The 16938-nt window shown below is 41.9% G+C and overlaps 1 protein-coding gene across 13 annotated transcripts in view; it reads left to right on the top strand.

Moving 5' to 3' along the window:
• The window catches only part of EPB41 (erythrocyte membrane protein band 4.1), a 180818-nt gene that overhangs the window by 20777 nt on the left and 143103 nt on the right, over positions 1-16938 (top strand). For 3 of the 13 annotated variants that reach the window (XM_055573913.1, XM_055573923.1, XM_055573922.1), the window contains exon 1: positions 908-1131. The exons of 3 other annotated variants lie outside the window; for them this stretch is intronic. The gene's annotated coding sequence lies outside the window, so the exon portion shown is untranslated. Of the gene's footprint in view, positions 1-906; positions 1132-16938 lie in introns of those variants that run through there. 7 more of the 13 variants (XM_055573916.1, XM_055573915.1, XM_055573914.1 and 4 more) reach the window with 5 other exon arrangements.

Here is a 16938-nt window from a genome sequence, read left to right as displayed (position 1 = left end):
GGAATACCAGAACTATCTTACCTCTTACCATGCTTAAAACTGAGCCTTCTTTCTGCTCGCTGGTTTAGACACCAGCCTGGCAGGGAGTGTGGAAGGTTCAAGTGGCCTCTGAAGCTAATGAAAGGAAATAACGGGCACATCAGGCAATTGTGGGAGCTATTTTAAGCCCAGCTGGAGACCAGATTTCCGAAGCTAAGTTCTCACGATTTTGAGGGTGCCACAGCAGAATTAGGAGACCCGTAAATGCAGAAGACAGCTAAAATCTTGGCGTGGCCGCAACACTCAGCATCCATTTCAGGTCTTACACAGCTACCAGGAGAGGTAAAGTCTCATCGATTGTCAGGGTTCGAATGGCGCCTAGAGATGTCAAGTTAGTAGATGGGGAAACCGAGGCCCGGAAAAACTGAATGACTTATCTAAGGTCAGTAGGTGCATTTGGGGGACAGCCAGCGAGCGTGGTTAGTTTGGGAGCAACTTCCAAATCTCAGACCCTTATCTGGCCCTCCTAGGGGGTAAAGGGGTGGGGAGAGGAGGGGGGAAAGGGCCTCACCTTCGTCTCGGGCACTAGCTACTCTGTTCCCCACGTGGGTAGCGCGGGGCCCCCGGGAACTTAAGGGCCTGAGAGCGGGTTCGACCTGCGCTTGCGCACACGCGGCTAGCCCCTGGCCTTTTCCCCTTCTTTTCCCTTCCGCTCCCCTCTCTTTACCGGCCTAGGGGAGGGCGGGGGGAAACGTGAGGAGCGAGAACTCGGCCTTAGCCAATGGGCTGGCGGGCCGTGGGCCCGGCCCCCTCCTTCCCTCCGGCGCCGTCCAATAGAAATTTACTACAATGTTGTGGCGAACAGAGGGGGAGGGGCTCGCGGGGCGGGCTGGCTGCGGGCCGGGCCAGCCCTCGCCTCGCGGTGGGAAGGCGGGAGGGCGCGCGCCGGGGCCGCCCGCTCTCTCCCTTTGCTCGTTCGCTCGTTCCCTCCCTCCGGCCGGCGGGTTAGTAGTCAGTCAGTCAGTCCGCCTGCAGCCCGCAGGGCCAGCGAGCCGCAGAGGGCCGAGCCTCGGACGCCCGCGCCTTCTCCTGCCATTGTTCGTCTGGCGGCTGCGGCGGCGGGCGCGAGGAGCCCGGGCCCCAGAACCACCGGTGAGGCTAGGCTGTGGCGGCGCGCGAGCGGAGCTGGGGTAGGGGGGTGGGGGGCGCGGAGCTGTCCCCGAGGGGACGGTCCTGGAGGCCGCGGCGGCGCCGCTGCCTCTTTGTCTCCAGCCCCTCCGCAGGCCCGGGCCGGGGGGCGCGGGCTGCACGGCCTCCGCAAAGCCCTCTCTGCAAGCCGGCGACCGAAGGCTTGGAGCCGGGACGCGGTCGGCCTGAGGGGGAAATAAGGCCGGGGTGGCGCTGGAGGGGAGCGTTTAAAAGTTAGGCTCCGGGTGCGTTTTTGACGAGGGGGCGATCGGTACCGTCTGATCAGGCAGTCATGGTACAGTGGGCAGGAGCCCTTGAAGGAAAGCCGGTGGGGGTCGAGTTGCAGGTTTCGGGTGGTGAAGGTGTGGGGTGCAGCCGCAGAGCGATTTCTTGGTGACGAGGTAGCTGGGCGGTCTGAAGTCAGGCTCAGTTGTGAGGGGTGGAGGGAGCCTGCAAGGATTTGAAGGCCTTCCCGCCACAGATACCCATATCATTAAAAAAAAAAAAAAATCCCCCCCCTCCCCCCCACCAAGACTCTATGCTTTCCAACTGAGTCTTCCCGGGTCCCAGAGACCAAGGGGTTAAACCGATTCTCCCAGCTTCGTGACCTCCTTTTTCAGTTTGTGCATCTGTCGGCTTGGACGTATTTCCTCCTGCTCGCTGGGCTGCCTTTACCTGTGGAGAGGGTAGGATCTAGGCTTGTCCGCCGAGATGTATCGCCAGGCTGTTATTCCTGGTGGGGGTTTGCCAAAACAGGTTTGTTCTTCCCAGAAACCAGCGTTCTCTTGAGAGTGAAAGTGATCTCACGTGAAACAAATTGCCGAGGGATTGATTTCTGGCCACATGAATAGCGACTCTCATCCTGTTTTTTTCTCTAGCTGTACCCAACCGTAAATGACTAGTCTGTGGAGACTTGTCGTTTTTTGGCATGTATTGCTGATTAGGAGTTAGTTTTTTTCTTTTTAAGAGATGCCGAGCTTTTCTTTTCCCTTTTTTTTTTTTTTTTTAGTAGTCTGTGATTTCACAGCTGCTATTCTATTCTGTTTTTAGGGAAGATTGGAAGAAATGGTGATGTCTTCTATCTTGGATATTATTATAGTGAATTTATACTCTCTTGAGGATGTACACTGTACCCAGTGCTGTTAATACAATTCTCATCTCAGTTTTGTTATGCAGCATTAACTCTTACTTTTTAGGGAAACTTGACGTACTCTTCATTTTCCTGTTCTGTAAGTTGGAAACAATAAGTTCTTTGCCAGCTGACCAATTTTGGTTATATAAAATAGTTTCTTGAGGTGTTATTAATATAATCCATATGGAGTACATAACAATATATGGTACACAATAAGCTCTCAATAAATGACAGATTAAAAAGTGAATATAAACACTGAGCATCACATTGCCTTGGTATCAAGGTGCTAATTCAGAATGCGTTCTACAGCAAGGTTATAATTAAGGTAAAGATAAGCATTATTTATATCCCTGGGGAAACTGAAGTATGGTATATCTTTGTTACTATTAAAAGTGAACTTACCTGCAGCATGCTAACCTTCTGATTCCTCTTTCTTCTAGAAAAAAACTACACTTTTTTCCCCTTGTATAATTGAATTCAGGCTTAGAAATATCAATAAATGATCTGACTCTTTAGACCTCACCAAAATTCTCCCAACATGTATACCAGTGTTTTATAACCAAATGTCTTTTAGGTAAGTCTGTACATAGTGTGGCCCCGGTCTACCTTTCTACCTTTATTCTCTTTATTACTTGTATTTTCCAGTCAAAAAGAACTAACTACTCAGTCATAACCCATGCTTTCTCATTTGTACCTTTGGCCATGAGCTTCCATCGGTGCTTGTCGTTTATCAGTATATTCCTTCTGTTTTCAGTTCTCTTTAGGAATGTTCCATATTAATAATTTGAAGTGTGAGGGAAATGTCCCTTTGTGAAAGGAACTTGATGGAACTTTTGGTTTTGTTTTGAGTTTTCTTTGAGCTTCATTAATATGGCCAGCTGGTTGAATTTGAAGTGGTGTTTATTAAAAGGATTAGGTCCAAAATGCCCCTCAGTATGCGCAACCCTTGTGGTAGAAGGTGGCTGGTGGTAGATTAAGAAAACCTCTTAGGGTTCCATTCTGCTCAGAGCTAAGAACTCCACCAGTTGACCGGTTGGACACTTGAAAACTCTGGCTGTCAACAAACAGACTAAACTAATAGAAGAAAGTTTTATCTCTTAAGTGGGCTTCTCTACATCTCTTCCGTTTCTTGGTGGTCTAAGAGCTGACATTGCCTTAATGTTTGTTAAACACTCAAATCATATTTATTGTGTCGAAGTAGTAGATATGGTCTGGAGAAGGAAATGGCACCCCATTCTTGCCTGGAGAATCCCAGGGACAGAGGCGCCTAGTGGGCTGCCGTCTATGGGGTCGCACAGAGTCGGACACGACTGAAGCGACTTAGCAGCAGCAGCAGCAGCAGTAGATATGGTAAACAAGCCTATATTTTAAAGTAAGCTTGTGTGCCTGCTCAGTTGCTTCAGTTGTGTCAGACTCGTTGCAACCCCATGGAGCCCACCAGGCTCCTCTTTCTATGGGGTTTCTCCAGAATACTAGAGTAGGTTGCTATTTCCTTCTTTTCCAGGGGACCTTCCTGACCCAGGGATTGTCTCCTACTTTGGCAGGTGGGTTCTTTACCACTAGCGCCACCTGAAAAGGCTTAATAAAGTAGTTCTGTTCAGTCGCTCAGTCGTGTCTGACTCTTTGTGACCCCATGGACTGCAGCATGCCAGGCCTCCCTGTCCATCACCAACTCCTGGAGTTTACTCAAACTCATGTCCATTGAGTCAGTGATGCTATCCAACCACCTCATGCTCTGTTGTCCCCTTCTCCTCCTGCCTTCAATCTTTCCCAGCATCAGAGTCTTTTCAAATGAGTCAGTTCTTTGCATCAGGTGGCCAAAGTATGGGAGTTTCAGTTTCAACGTCAGTCCTTCCAATGAATATTCAGGACTGATTTCCTTTAGAATGGACTGGTTAGATCTCCTTGCATTCCAAGGGACTTACCAAGTAGGCTTATCATCAATATAATATATAAAATAATGTGATATGATAATTTATATATTAACAGAATAGCACACAAATCTTCCTCTTTTCATTTTAAAGGTACTTGTATCTCCTTTCTCTTTTTAGAAACATTTCTAAGCTAATATCTAAATTTAAAAATGATTTTAAATGATTCCTGTCTCTAAAAAAAAATAGTTGTGGCATTTTGTTGAGATATGACCTATGTATTTTTCTTGTTTTTCTCTTTGGTCAGGTTTGCACCTCACATTTAGAATTCATCAGAGTATTGTTTTGTATGCAGCTTGACTTTAACATTTTTGGAAATTACAGAGCCAGCCTTCCATTTCATTCCTTAGCTTATGGACTTAATTTTAAACAGATTCATTTTATGGGCGATAGTGTGCTTACAGTGCTGTTTGGTGTCCTAAAAAAAAGCTTCAGAGTTAAGCTTGTCAGAAGAGTTCCCTACAAGTCATAGGATTCTTGAATTCTCTAGGTACTTTGATATGCTTATCAGTAGATTGTGATTTAAAATACGAAGTCTGTGATTTGTGACACGAGTGATAGGGCTTGCTTATATTGTTTTCTGAATGTCCAAATCTAATTTAATATTGGTGATCTGATTTTATAACTTGGGAATGTTGGCAGCTATCAGGCGCTGAATGTGGTTCTGAAATCAAGAGGTGCATACGTTAGATCACAATCTGTTTCCTTATTATCTAAGAAGATCAGAGCAAATGCTGCCAGTGTATTTTTCCAAGAGTCCCATCAAATTTGTGATTGGTCACATGCCTATTCAGATACAGATTCATTGCTACCTCTAAAGGATTTTTTTTTCCCCACCTACTGCTTAAGCGTAGAATCATCTAATTTTATTTGTGAGCTAAACAAGAATAATTCTAGCAAGTTTTTTTCTTATGAACAACTTTGCTTTCTTTCTCTGAATAAAGCCCCCAAAGATTAAATTTTTAAAAACTTTTAAAAGGGCCCTCTGAATTGATAAGTTACGAGTCTTATTTATGTAGAGAATCTAGAATTACTGGAAGGTAATTGGTTCATTGTGTTTGTAATAGCTTTTAGTTAGAGAAGAGCCAGATTCTAAATAGATATGTTAATTTTTGTTGTTTAGGTTTGTTGGTGCGTCACTGGTGACTCTTTTTATGAGTGGCTTCATAATGTGTGCAGTAAATGCACTGTAACAACCTGCCTGGTATACACACTGCATTAGATTAGTATTTTGATTTACTACTTTTTTGATTTACTGTGCTGTTATTTAATGAATACACAGGGAGGAGGATAAAAGAGGTTTAGCAGTGAACACTATTTAGAAATTGGAGGTGTTGGAAAAGAGAACTTTGATGTTTTGAGTGCCGGTCTTAGAATTAACTTCCTCACTGACACTACTTCAAATGTTGGTTTTAGGGAAGTTATAGTGGGAAAATCTGATTATGATAAAAGCCTGTTTACACTTATTTTTGCTAATTATTTTTATTTAAGTGGGATTGTACCCACCTTGAAGTATTTGAAAATAATTTGACTACTTTTTGAACTTTAAAGAAAAGCAACATTCCATGGTTGTGGCCAGAACAATTCAAGGAATGACTTGGAGAGACTTTAATATACCCCACCTCCTAATTTTCATCAGTTTCCCCCAAGTCACCCTAAGTAAATATGCCCCCCTAAAAAAGTCCTTTCCAAAGAGAAATTCCAGAGCCATTCTGGTATCATGTTTATTGTTTATTTCATTCTTTGTTGTTTTATTATTGTATTTATTAAGACCAGTCCTGATTCTGCAGGTACCTCTTGATTATCTCCAACCTAAATCCACGTGGATTAAATGGTGATTTGTGTATTGGATTGCTGTTCTCTTCCTTCCATGGTTGAGGGCTCTTTCGGTCGTTTCCTCCCAATTAATCTAGGCTGTCTTCTTTCTCACCTCTCAGGGCAATGTCTGCTTATAGAAATTAACGTTGTTTCTGAACTGTGTAGAGTAGAGCTTGGATAGGGTTAGTGTAATCTTGGCAGAGTGGGGAGGAAGAGGCAAGATTATCTGATAAAATAGAAACTATGATTAAATATAATGATAAAATTGGAAGAAGCAACAGACGCTCTATTAATATTATCTAATTCTGTTCTATCTACATTCAATGTATGTCCATAATTCTGCATTGTAGTTGATCCTTAATGCAGGGGTTGGGGTGCTAACGTTCTGCACAGTTGGAAATCCATGTGTAACTTCTAGTCGGACCTCTGTATGTGTGGTTCTTCCATGTATGTGATTCTGCCTCTGAGGATTCAACCAACCTTGGATGATGTAGTACTGTAGAGTTTACGCATGAAAAAAATCTAAGTATAAGTGAACTCACACAGTTCAAACCCCTGTTATTCAAGGATTAGCTGTATTATCTAAAAATATTATCTATTAATAGGGACAGGAACACCTCAATTTCTTTTGGAACTAGGTGGAAATAATAAGATAAAAAATTGGGTATAGTATATATTCCTATAGTTTATTGTGATTTATAAATGCAATCTGTCTCTCCTTGTGTTTTCCATCCCCTATAAAAATCCAAATAAACTTTTTGGTAGGCCCTTTATTCGTCTGAATTGTGACATTGGACACAGTATAGACTAAGGTTTAGTTACTTTCTGCCTTAATAGTCACTCAGACACTTTAATATTATATTTTGATAGCATCACCATTATAAAGTTATAAAAGTTTTGAGTGAGAAATTCTGTAATTTAGCAACAATAGAGCATAGCAGTATTTTGAATTGGTTGCATTTAAGCCTGTTACCCATAAGTGTAACAAAATGTATACTTTTGCTAATTTGTGACTAGGGAGTACTATGCCAAAGTTCAGTTGTGATTGTGTTTCAGCTATTAATACTTGTGTAAATTAATAACACTATTATAATCATTTTAATGCAGTGGGATTTTAACAGTACATCATCTTATAAAGAAATGCTGTTTTAATTTATATGTCAGGCATGTATTTCAGTTAACCAGTTTGAAATTCTACATATATTCAAGTTAAAAGTGTTTCACCTTGATAATACACTTGGTACAGATTTTTGAAATTCATTTCCCCTGGTTGTTTTGACCATATGGACACAGGCAGAACTGTCAAGAGCTCCAAGGATTTAAGCTCTCAAATTTTACCTGCCAACCATTTCATCATGTAGTGGAGACACATGGAAGGCAGCTTAAAGTGAAGGCTCTTTGTTTTTTTTTTTTTTGCTACCACCCACTTGCAATTTCTTGCCCTTTTGTGATTTTTAATGATTCAGAGAATCGACACTGTTGCTAACTTACTACCTGCAGAGTCCTGTGAATCTTGATGGTATTACATAATTATATAAACCTTTTGCATGGTGTCATATGATGTTGTATTGTATATATGTCCTCCCACACGTGTGTCTTTAGAGTAATTTCTTTCCATCTGGTGTTGGAAACAAGCTCTTTGTGAGGTTATTTTTAAATCTTCAAGCTTTCTGGCATCCTCAACACTTGAAATAACACAATTGCTTTTGAAGGCAAGAAAATTCACACAGTATATTTAGTGCTTTTTTCCAGTGAAAATGTGAATAGTATTTTATTTTTAAAAATCATATCTTGCATTCCAAACAGGCAAAATATGTGCTTTATGTTTAGATCATCTCAAGATAGTTTTGTTAGTAGGAAATAATCACTCAGTTGTTGCCAAGTAGATAAAGTAAAGGAGAAGTGGTTAAAGGAAAGGATGCCAAGAATAAGAGAACTGTTAGAAGAAAGAGGTTTCAAAGGTATTTTGTTCTCTGAGAGTTTATTGATATCCTTTTCTGAGCTCTTGCGGCATTTGTTACAAACCCGATTTGTCACGTGTTGCTTTGTATTGCACTTGAAGCTGGTGCTTCCCAGTAAGACTGTCAGCTTCTGGAGAGCAGAGGGTCAATATCCTGTCTTTTATTGCCCTCCTCAGCCCCCCAGACACAGACACTGCTTAGAACGGTAGTTAGATACATAACACTGGGGACATCCTAGACATTTAGAAGTGTAGTGAGAATGTGAATTCGAGGATAATTAAGATTTAAGACCGGGTTATGAATCTGACTGCTTCTGATTCCCTTTCTGTATGTGTGTTTTCTTGGAAAGTAAGTTGCAGATATGAAAATTTACCCCTAAAAGACTTCATTATGTGTCTTCTAAGAATAAAACTTTATTCTACATAATCATAGTACCATTATCGCACCTAAGAAAATGAACAATATTTACATAATAACAATCAATATCCAATCCATTTTTAAAAAGATGTATGTCATCTACTCAGAAAGAGTCATCCAATAGTATCCTTTTTCTCCAGATGCTATTTTTGTTGACGTCTCTTTGCTAGTTGTATTATCTCTAACATGACTGTTAAGGTACACTGGTTAACTAGAAATGTTTAATAGTTTATGTACTCCCTTTGGTGTTTTATAAGATTGAAAAAACTAGCATTAGGGCTATGATTGCATAGTGACCATAGCATCATATTTAAATGCATATCTTAGAGGATATACCGGGTTTCCAAAGGTCAAGGTGTTTTTTTGTTTTGTTTTGTTTTCATTCATGCAACAAAGATTTAGTGTGGTTCTGTTTCCTGGGGATACAGCAGTGAACAAACTCCCAGCCCGCCTGAGATTCACATCTGGTCTAGTTTGAAATTCTACTGCACAGTTGAGGATATCCACTGATGAGGATAAAAGCTGGTCTTCCAAAGGGCAGGGTGTTTTTGGATTTTTGTTATCTGTACTATGGTAAGCAGCCTTTGAGATGGCCCAGTGATTCCTGTCTCCTGGTATTTATGCCTTGCGTAATCCCTTCCCTTTGAGTGTGCCCTGGACCTGGTGACTTACTTCTGATGAATAGAATATAGCACAGTGGTGGGATGTCACTTCCAAGATTAGGTTACAAAAGGCTGTGGTTTCTCCCTCGGGCTCTCTCATCTCTCATCTCTGGCTCTCTTCCTGTCACTCGGATCACCAGCTGCTATATCCTAAGAACATTCAGGCAGCCTATGGAGAGGCCCACATGGTGAGAAACCAAGTCTGTTAGTAACTACCATGAAAGTGAGCTTGGAAGCAGATTCTTCCGGCAGAGTTGAGCTTTGAGAGTAGCGTAAACCTGGTTGACAGCTTGACTGCAACTTCACCAGAGACCCTGAATCAAAGGTGTTGGGCTAAGCAATGCACTTGAATTCTTGATCCATAGAAATGGAGATAATAAATGTTTGTTGTTTTAAATCACCAAATTTCAGAGGTAATTTGTTATATGACAAGAGACAACTAATACATCTGTGCGTGCTCAGTCGTGTCCAACTCTTTGCAACCCCAAGGACTGTAGCCTGCCAGGCTCCTCTATCCATGGGATTTCCCAGGCAAGAATACTAGAGTGGGTTGCTGCTTCCTCCTCCAGGGGATCTTCCTGACTCAGGAGTCAAACCTGTATCTCCTACGTTTCCTGCATTGCAGGTGAATTCTTTACCCACTGAGCCCTTGGGGAAGCCCCAATACATCTACCATTTATTAATTTAATAAAAATTTATGAATCATCTGCTATTTACCAGGTCCTATCCTAAGCACACTGGGACATAACAGTGAAGAAAGTAGATTAGAAATGTCTGTTCTTGTGGAGTTTACATTTAGTGGGAGAGGACAAATAAAGTATACAAATCAGGGATAAAATGTAAGGTTTTAGTGAGGATCAGAGAAAGCAGGACGAGGGAGTGAAGAGGGAGGGAAGGAGGGTGGATATTTTGGGTACAGTGGTCAGAAACAACCTCTCGGGTAAGGTAACTTTTGAGCAGAGTCCTGAATGCTATCTGGAGAAGAGCATTCCAGGCGCAACAGGTGCAAAGGTGAAGGATGTTTGGTGTGTTTGAGAAGCATTAAGTAAGCCAGCATGGCAAGATCAAGATCATCTAGGGGCAAATGGTAGGAGCTGAGTTCAGAGAGGCTGCAAGTGGGAGGAACAGTTGGTGTGGTGCCCTGGTGGCTATGCTACAGACTTTGCACTTTTTTCTGAGATGAGAATTTTTGCAAGGGTTTTGAGCAGAGGAGTGGCATGATCATTTAATTAATATGTATTAATTGGTTGTCTGGGCTTCCCACGTGGCTCAGTGGTAAAGAATCTGTCTGCCAGTGCTGGAGATGCAGGAGATGTGGGTTCAGCCCCTGGGTCTGGAAGATCCCCTGGAGAAGGAAGTGGCAACCCACTCCAGTATTCTTGGTGGAAAATCCCATAGACAGAGGAGCCTGGCAGGCTGTAGTCCATGGGGTCACAAAGAGCTGGACATGACTGAGCAATGGGGCACACACACACAGTTGATGATCTACAGTGAGCAGGACCTTGTGGTGTATGTGATCACAAAAATGTAGAGGACATGACTTCTTTCCTAAGGAAGTTTAGTGATCCAGTATTAGAAATGCCTGGGCAGGTCTTCACTGGTGGTCCAGTAGCTAAGACTCTGTGCTCCCAATGCAGGAGGCCTGGGTTCGATCCCTGGTCAGGGAACTAGATCCCACATGCCACAACTAAGAGTTCTCATGCCTCAACCAGAAATCCTGCATGCTGCAGCTAAGACCTGGCACAGTCACATTAATTAATTAATTAATTAAAAAAATGACTGAGTGTATGCATAAAGCTTAGGAATAGAGGCATTAGGTCCAAAAGACATATGGTTATGGGACGAGCATGGAGTATAACCTGGGTTAAAGTTCTGCCTCTTTGTTTTAACACCTTCAGCCACAATTTACTGGGGCGTTGTATGTGCTTGATAAAGTAATAATGCTAGTATTTAATGATGACTTATTATGAGCCATGCTCTGGACTGTGTTCTTTATAGGGATGACATAGGTATTGAAGGTTTGAGCTTGAGGGCTTGAATGCCTGGTTTTAATTTCTTGGTGTGTCACTTTTAAACTGGTGGTGACCTTGGGCAAGTTACTTCTGTACCTCGGTTTGCTCATTGTATAACGTGTGGATGATAAAAATTACCTTTTAAGGTTGTTATGATGATTAAATGAGTTAATATATGCGAGGTATGTGGGACAGTGTCTGGCACCAGATAAATGTTAGCCATTATTTTTACACTTAAGCCTCACCACAGCCCTGTGAAGTAGGTGTGAGTCATCCCATTTTATATTTTAAGTAGCAGGTTAAAAGTTAAGTAACTTGTCCAAAGTTTTATAATTAGGAAGTGAAAATTGGCCTCAAAGTCGAATTCTTAGCTCCCTGAGCAGGGATCAAACCTATGCCCCGTGCAGTGGTTAAGACCACTGGACCTCCAAGGGAAGACCCCCAGATTCCTTACTGCTGCAGCTTTACTTAGTACAACCACAAACTTGTTAGGAGAGATGCAAGCTTTCTGTCTGAGATGATTTCTTAATGATGTGATCTTGTGAAAGTACTTTACTATGCCTCAGTTTACTCTTCTATAAAATAAGGATGATATGTTACACAGAATACATAATAATGACAAAAACAAACCTTGCAGTGTGCCCGTCATCTACAGATAATCAGTGAACGTTAGTTCCCTTTTACCCTTGATAAAATCTGACTTGTGAACGTGGGGAAAATAATCTTTGGTTAAGAAGAAGAATTTTTATATCTTGCCCCTTACGTTTTCCATACTTCAATTGGGCATCTATGGTGCTCAGTTGGTAAAGAATCTGCCTGCAGTGCTGGAGACCTGGGTTTGATCCCTGGATCAGGAAGGTCCCCTGGAGCAGGAAATGGCAACCCACTCCAATATTCTTGCCTGGAGAATCCCATGGATAGAGGAGGCTGGTGGGCTACAGTTCATGGGGTCGCAAAGAGTCGGACATGACTGAGCAATTAACACTTCCACTTTCTTTCAAATACAGTATAGCTCTTTAGAAATATATATGGTTTTGTCTACCTTTGGATTTGATTCAGATCTACGCTGTAAGAGTTTTAAGCCTGCGGGTGAGTTTTCTAAAGACCCATTTCACAGCACCTCTGGCTTTAGAGCTTCATTTCCGGGTTGGTAGGACTCAGTCATGTGGTTGATGTCCCCATTGTTGCTTTTATCTTTCACAGCAGATGTGAAAGTAAACATACCAGGTTGAAAAACAGGAAGAGGTCTGGCTGGTGTTCGTTGGGAGAGTGTTTTCGCAGGGGAACTGTACACAAGCCACCTGAAATTTGAAGTGCCTTGAATCTTTCTGACTTTTAGAAGATACAAAAGATGTTCTACCTTATTGCTGTAGACTAATAAAACAGTAAATGATTGAGCAGTTAATGAATTTGTGAATTTGTGTTTCTGTGTTTAAACATACTGGAGAAGTGAGATAATGTGTTCCTCTTTTTGTTTGAAACAGAGGACTGATCAATGGCTTTATAGTCAGCCCCATTCTGTTTTTTTTTTCACTTGAGGAGTATTTTTTCAAGAAGGAGATACAGAGTTTTTGTCATCGTTGTTGTTGGGTATCTGTTCTAATGTCATCACACTTTAACTTCTTTAAAATCCAAAACTTGAGACGGCATTTTTCTACTATGCTCTTGTCTTTGTTCTTAAGGAAAGGAATTAACACATGTTAAATGTTAGCTGTATAGTAGGTACTGCTCTTCATATATGCTAAGTGCATACATTACTATTAACTATTTCCATTTTTGACATTCAGTCTGCAATGAGTTGTTTTCATTGCTTTGGAGAAATCTCTCCCTCTTTCCCTTTTTCTCCTCCTTCCCTTTCCTCTCTGCTTCCCTTCCTCCTCCTCCTAAATCATTCTTTCCCATATTTTTGCTAAACAGTTTTCTGTTAATATTATTTCGGAGGCAGTGTGATGTAGCAGCCAGTAACAATATGGATTTTGGAATCAGATAGACCTGAGTTTACAGTTAGGCTGTTTTGATAGGAAAAAAACTACTTTCTCTCTCGGTAAATAAGAGCCAGGCTCCTCCAGAGTTGGCTTTTGAAGGAGATTCTGCACGTGGGCTGGGATAATTGGAGCTCCCAGCAAGGACTTTTGTTCCTAAAGGTTCACCTTTCCCTGGGAAATCCTTTGCTGGCCTCAGGGAGTGTTGCTTTCTTTTTAATTTTCAGCCCCAGAGGTGAGTCTTCTCTTAATACTCTTGTAGCTTAATACTCTTGTAGTACACAGCTGAGACCAGGCTGGAACATTTAGGGCTTTGCTAAAGGCTGCTGCTGCTGCTGCTGCTGCTAAGTCGCTTCAGTCGTGTCCGACTCTGTGCGACCCCATAGACGGCCTCCTACCAGGCTCCTCTGTCTAGGAGATACAAAAGAGAAATGAGCACTGAGTTACTGGAATGTTTCTGTATAATCTGTTTCACAAGATAAAACTCCTCTTTAATTGGTGGTTTTCTTTTGGGATGCCTCGCCTTTTAACTGCAACGCACATGTCTGCCTTCCCATGGCAGAAGCTGTCTTAACTAATATTTCTACCTGGGAGTGCCTACAGCATATACAGAGTGCTCTACCCAGGGAAGGCCAAGAGGTGAAAAGGGGTTCTCTGTTTTGCCAGCCCTTGGTTATATTTGAGAGAGGAGCCACTTCTTGTTTGTGATCAACACTAGGTATATACAACCCTTGAGGGAGACCACTGTTACTCATAGCTTATTAATTAGCATTCGTAGAAAAAAAAAAGACAGTAGAGGAGTTTGGGAATAGAGGTGGGAGGGGGAGCTTCTTTTTGACCATTTATCTCAGATAATATAATCTCTGATTGTAACTCAAAAATTTGGCTCAAAATTGCTCTCAGTAAGTATTCCCTCCCCATGTTTTGATTCTTAACATCGTTGGATGCCTAAGGAGCTATCCTTTGCGTTTGTTGTAATTTTATCTCAGGGTTTGCTTGAAGAGATCCTAGTCTTTAATCAGGTCCAGAGTTGGGCTGAGGACAGTGGCGATAAATGTAACTTGTTGTGATCCAGATGGAACACCTGGTGCTCTGAGCAGTCTAAGTTTAAATATTAAAGGAAGTGTCTCTCGTATCACAGACTATTATTTCCAGAGGGGGACATATAACTAGGCTATTGATACAAGGTTTCTGGCTTGTTTTAATATAGAAAAAGTACAACAGAGTCAAAGACCTTTGGAGTCACAAACTTGCTTTATAATCCTGGCTCTGATACTGTTTAGCTGTGTATGGCAATGGCACCCCATCCAGTACTCTTGCCTGGAAAATCCCATGGATGGAGGAGCCTGGTGGGCTGCAGTCCATGGGGTCGCGAAGAGTCGGACACGACTGTGCGACTTCACTTTCACTTTTCACTTTCATGCATTGGAGAAGGAAATGGCACCCCACTCCAGTGTTCTTGCCTGGAGAATCCCAGGGACGGGGGAGCCTGGTGGGCTGCCGTCTACGGGGTCGCACAGAGTCGGATACGACTAAAGCGACTTAGCAGCAGCAGCAGCAGCAGCAGCAGCTGTGTATAAGTAACTTAGCCTCCCTGTTTTTCAGTCTCTCTTTGTTAAATTTATATAAGTTTAACATGACCTACCTTTTAGAACTGCTGAAAAGACGCAATAATACATAATATGGTGGCACTAGTGGTAAAGAATCCACCTGCTGATACAGGAGACTCGAGAGACACAGGTTCAGGCCTTGGGTCGGGAAGATCCCCTGGAGCAGGAAATGGTAACCCACTCTAGTATTCTTGCCTGGAAAATTCTGTGGACAGAGGAGCCTGGTGGGCTATAGTCCACGGGGCGGCAAAGAGTTGGACACAACTGAGTGCACACACACACACACACACGCACACACACCTGATGCCAGGACACAGTGGACACGTAATGAATAAAAAATAATTATTATTTTCAGTGACATTTCTGTAAAATCCATCTTCTCTGATTTATACATATTCTGCCCTTGTCATTTTTGATAGCTTTATTGAGATATAATTAACAGTTGCTATTGCTATTGCTAAATCACTTCAGTTGTGTCTGACTCTGTGTGACCCCATAGATGGCAGCCCACCAGGCTTCCCCATCCCTGGGATTCTCCAGGCAAGAACACTGGAGTGGGGTGCCATTTCCTTCTCCAATGCATGAAAGTGAAAAGGGAAAGGGAAGTCGCTCAGTCGTGTCTGACCCTCAGCGACCCCATGGACCGCAGCCTGCCAGGCTCCTCCATCCATGGGATTTTCCAGGCAAGAGTACTGGGGGGGGGGGGTGCCATTATACTCATTTAAATATTATACAACTCAGTGTTTTCTAGTGTGTGCAGCTGTCACCTCAGTCTAATTTTAGGTTATTTTTCTCCCCCAAGAAAGAAGTCCGTACCCATTGGCAGTCAATACCCATTCCCCAACCTGTAATAATCCTAGCACTAGGCACCACTAACTACTGTGTGTCTCTGTAAGTTGGTCTGTTGTGAACTTTTCCTGTACATGGAGTCATACACTATCTGGCCCTTGTGCTTAGCATCTTTCGGTTAGCATAGCGTTTTTAGGGTTTGTCCGTGCAGTACTGTGTCAGTAGCTCACACCTTTTAATCGCTGAGTGATATTCCATTGTATGGCCGTGCTACATTTTATTTATTCATGTTATCAGCTGATGGACATTTGGGGTGTTTTCACTTTTTGACCGTTATGAATAATGCTGCTGTGACCAATCACGTACAGTGTTTTGTGTAAACATATGTTTTCATTTTTCCTGAGTATGTACGTAGGAATGGAATTCCAGGCCTTATGGTAATTCTATGTTAACATCTTGTAGAACTGTCCTTGATGGGTTTTAATCATGTTTTCCTCTTTGCATGATTTTCTGTTTTTTGCTATGGCTGACAGCCATAGCCATCTTCACTGTTAGTTACCAACAGCTTACTGAATTTCTTTTTATTATCTTCTCACTGTTCAACTGTACCGTTTTGCTCAACTCGATAGTCATTGCAAATGAATCTCTTGTGTTTTTTTTTTAATAGATTATACTACCTATCCATGAAATGTTCTTTTCTAATTCATCACCCTTCTTACCTGTAGTCTCTCCCTGGCTGAAGATGGGTTTAGAAATAACAGTTCTAAATAAGTTCTATTGAAATTTGATCCATACTTCGGTTTACTTTACCTGGTTATGAATAATACTGAAGATCTATGATAGGAGGAGAGATACTTAAATGAATATTTGGTACTAAATGTATGAGGCAGGCTAAATTATTCCACCCATATTCAAAATGCTTAACAACAGGGGCTTTTAAAAGAAAAAGAACACAAAATTAGAGATAAAAACAAATGTTTATTCAGAATGAGAAAATAAACCACAACAAATTATATATTTTATTTATTTTTCTGTTGGTTGTGCCAAGTGGCTTGTAAGATGTTAGTTCCCCAACCAGAGATTGAACTGGGCCCCTGGCAGTGAGAGCACTGAATCCTGACCACTGGACCACCAGGGAATTCCCTAAACTATAGCTTTTAAAAGCTGAAAAACCCAAACATCACAAAATTCAGAAAAACAGCATAATATTTTTTAACTACCTGATACACTGCTATAATTTCCCCTATATTCATGCTACTAAAGATTTTCATATTATGACTTTGTAATATCATTTTTATAGAGACCATAGAAAGATAATTCAGTCTTTTTTCTACCACTTGGCCTTGGCAGGGACCAATACAAATGAGGACCTTGAAACTTAAGCTTCTTTAGCTTTATAGTAAACCTACCTCTGCATAGTAAATAAGCTTAAGATATTATCCAGGAGATTGTAAAAT

The sequence above is a fragment of the Bubalus kerabau genome, chromosome 3 (assembly GCF_029407905.1).
Source record: "Bubalus kerabau isolate K-KA32 ecotype Philippines breed swamp buffalo chromosome 3, PCC_UOA_SB_1v2, whole genome shotgun sequence".
Lineage (NCBI taxonomy): Eukaryota > Metazoa > Chordata > Mammalia > Artiodactyla > Bovidae > Bubalus > Bubalus kerabau.
Note: the sequence above shows the minus strand (reverse complement) of the source record. Positions and strands in the feature narration are given on the sequence as shown.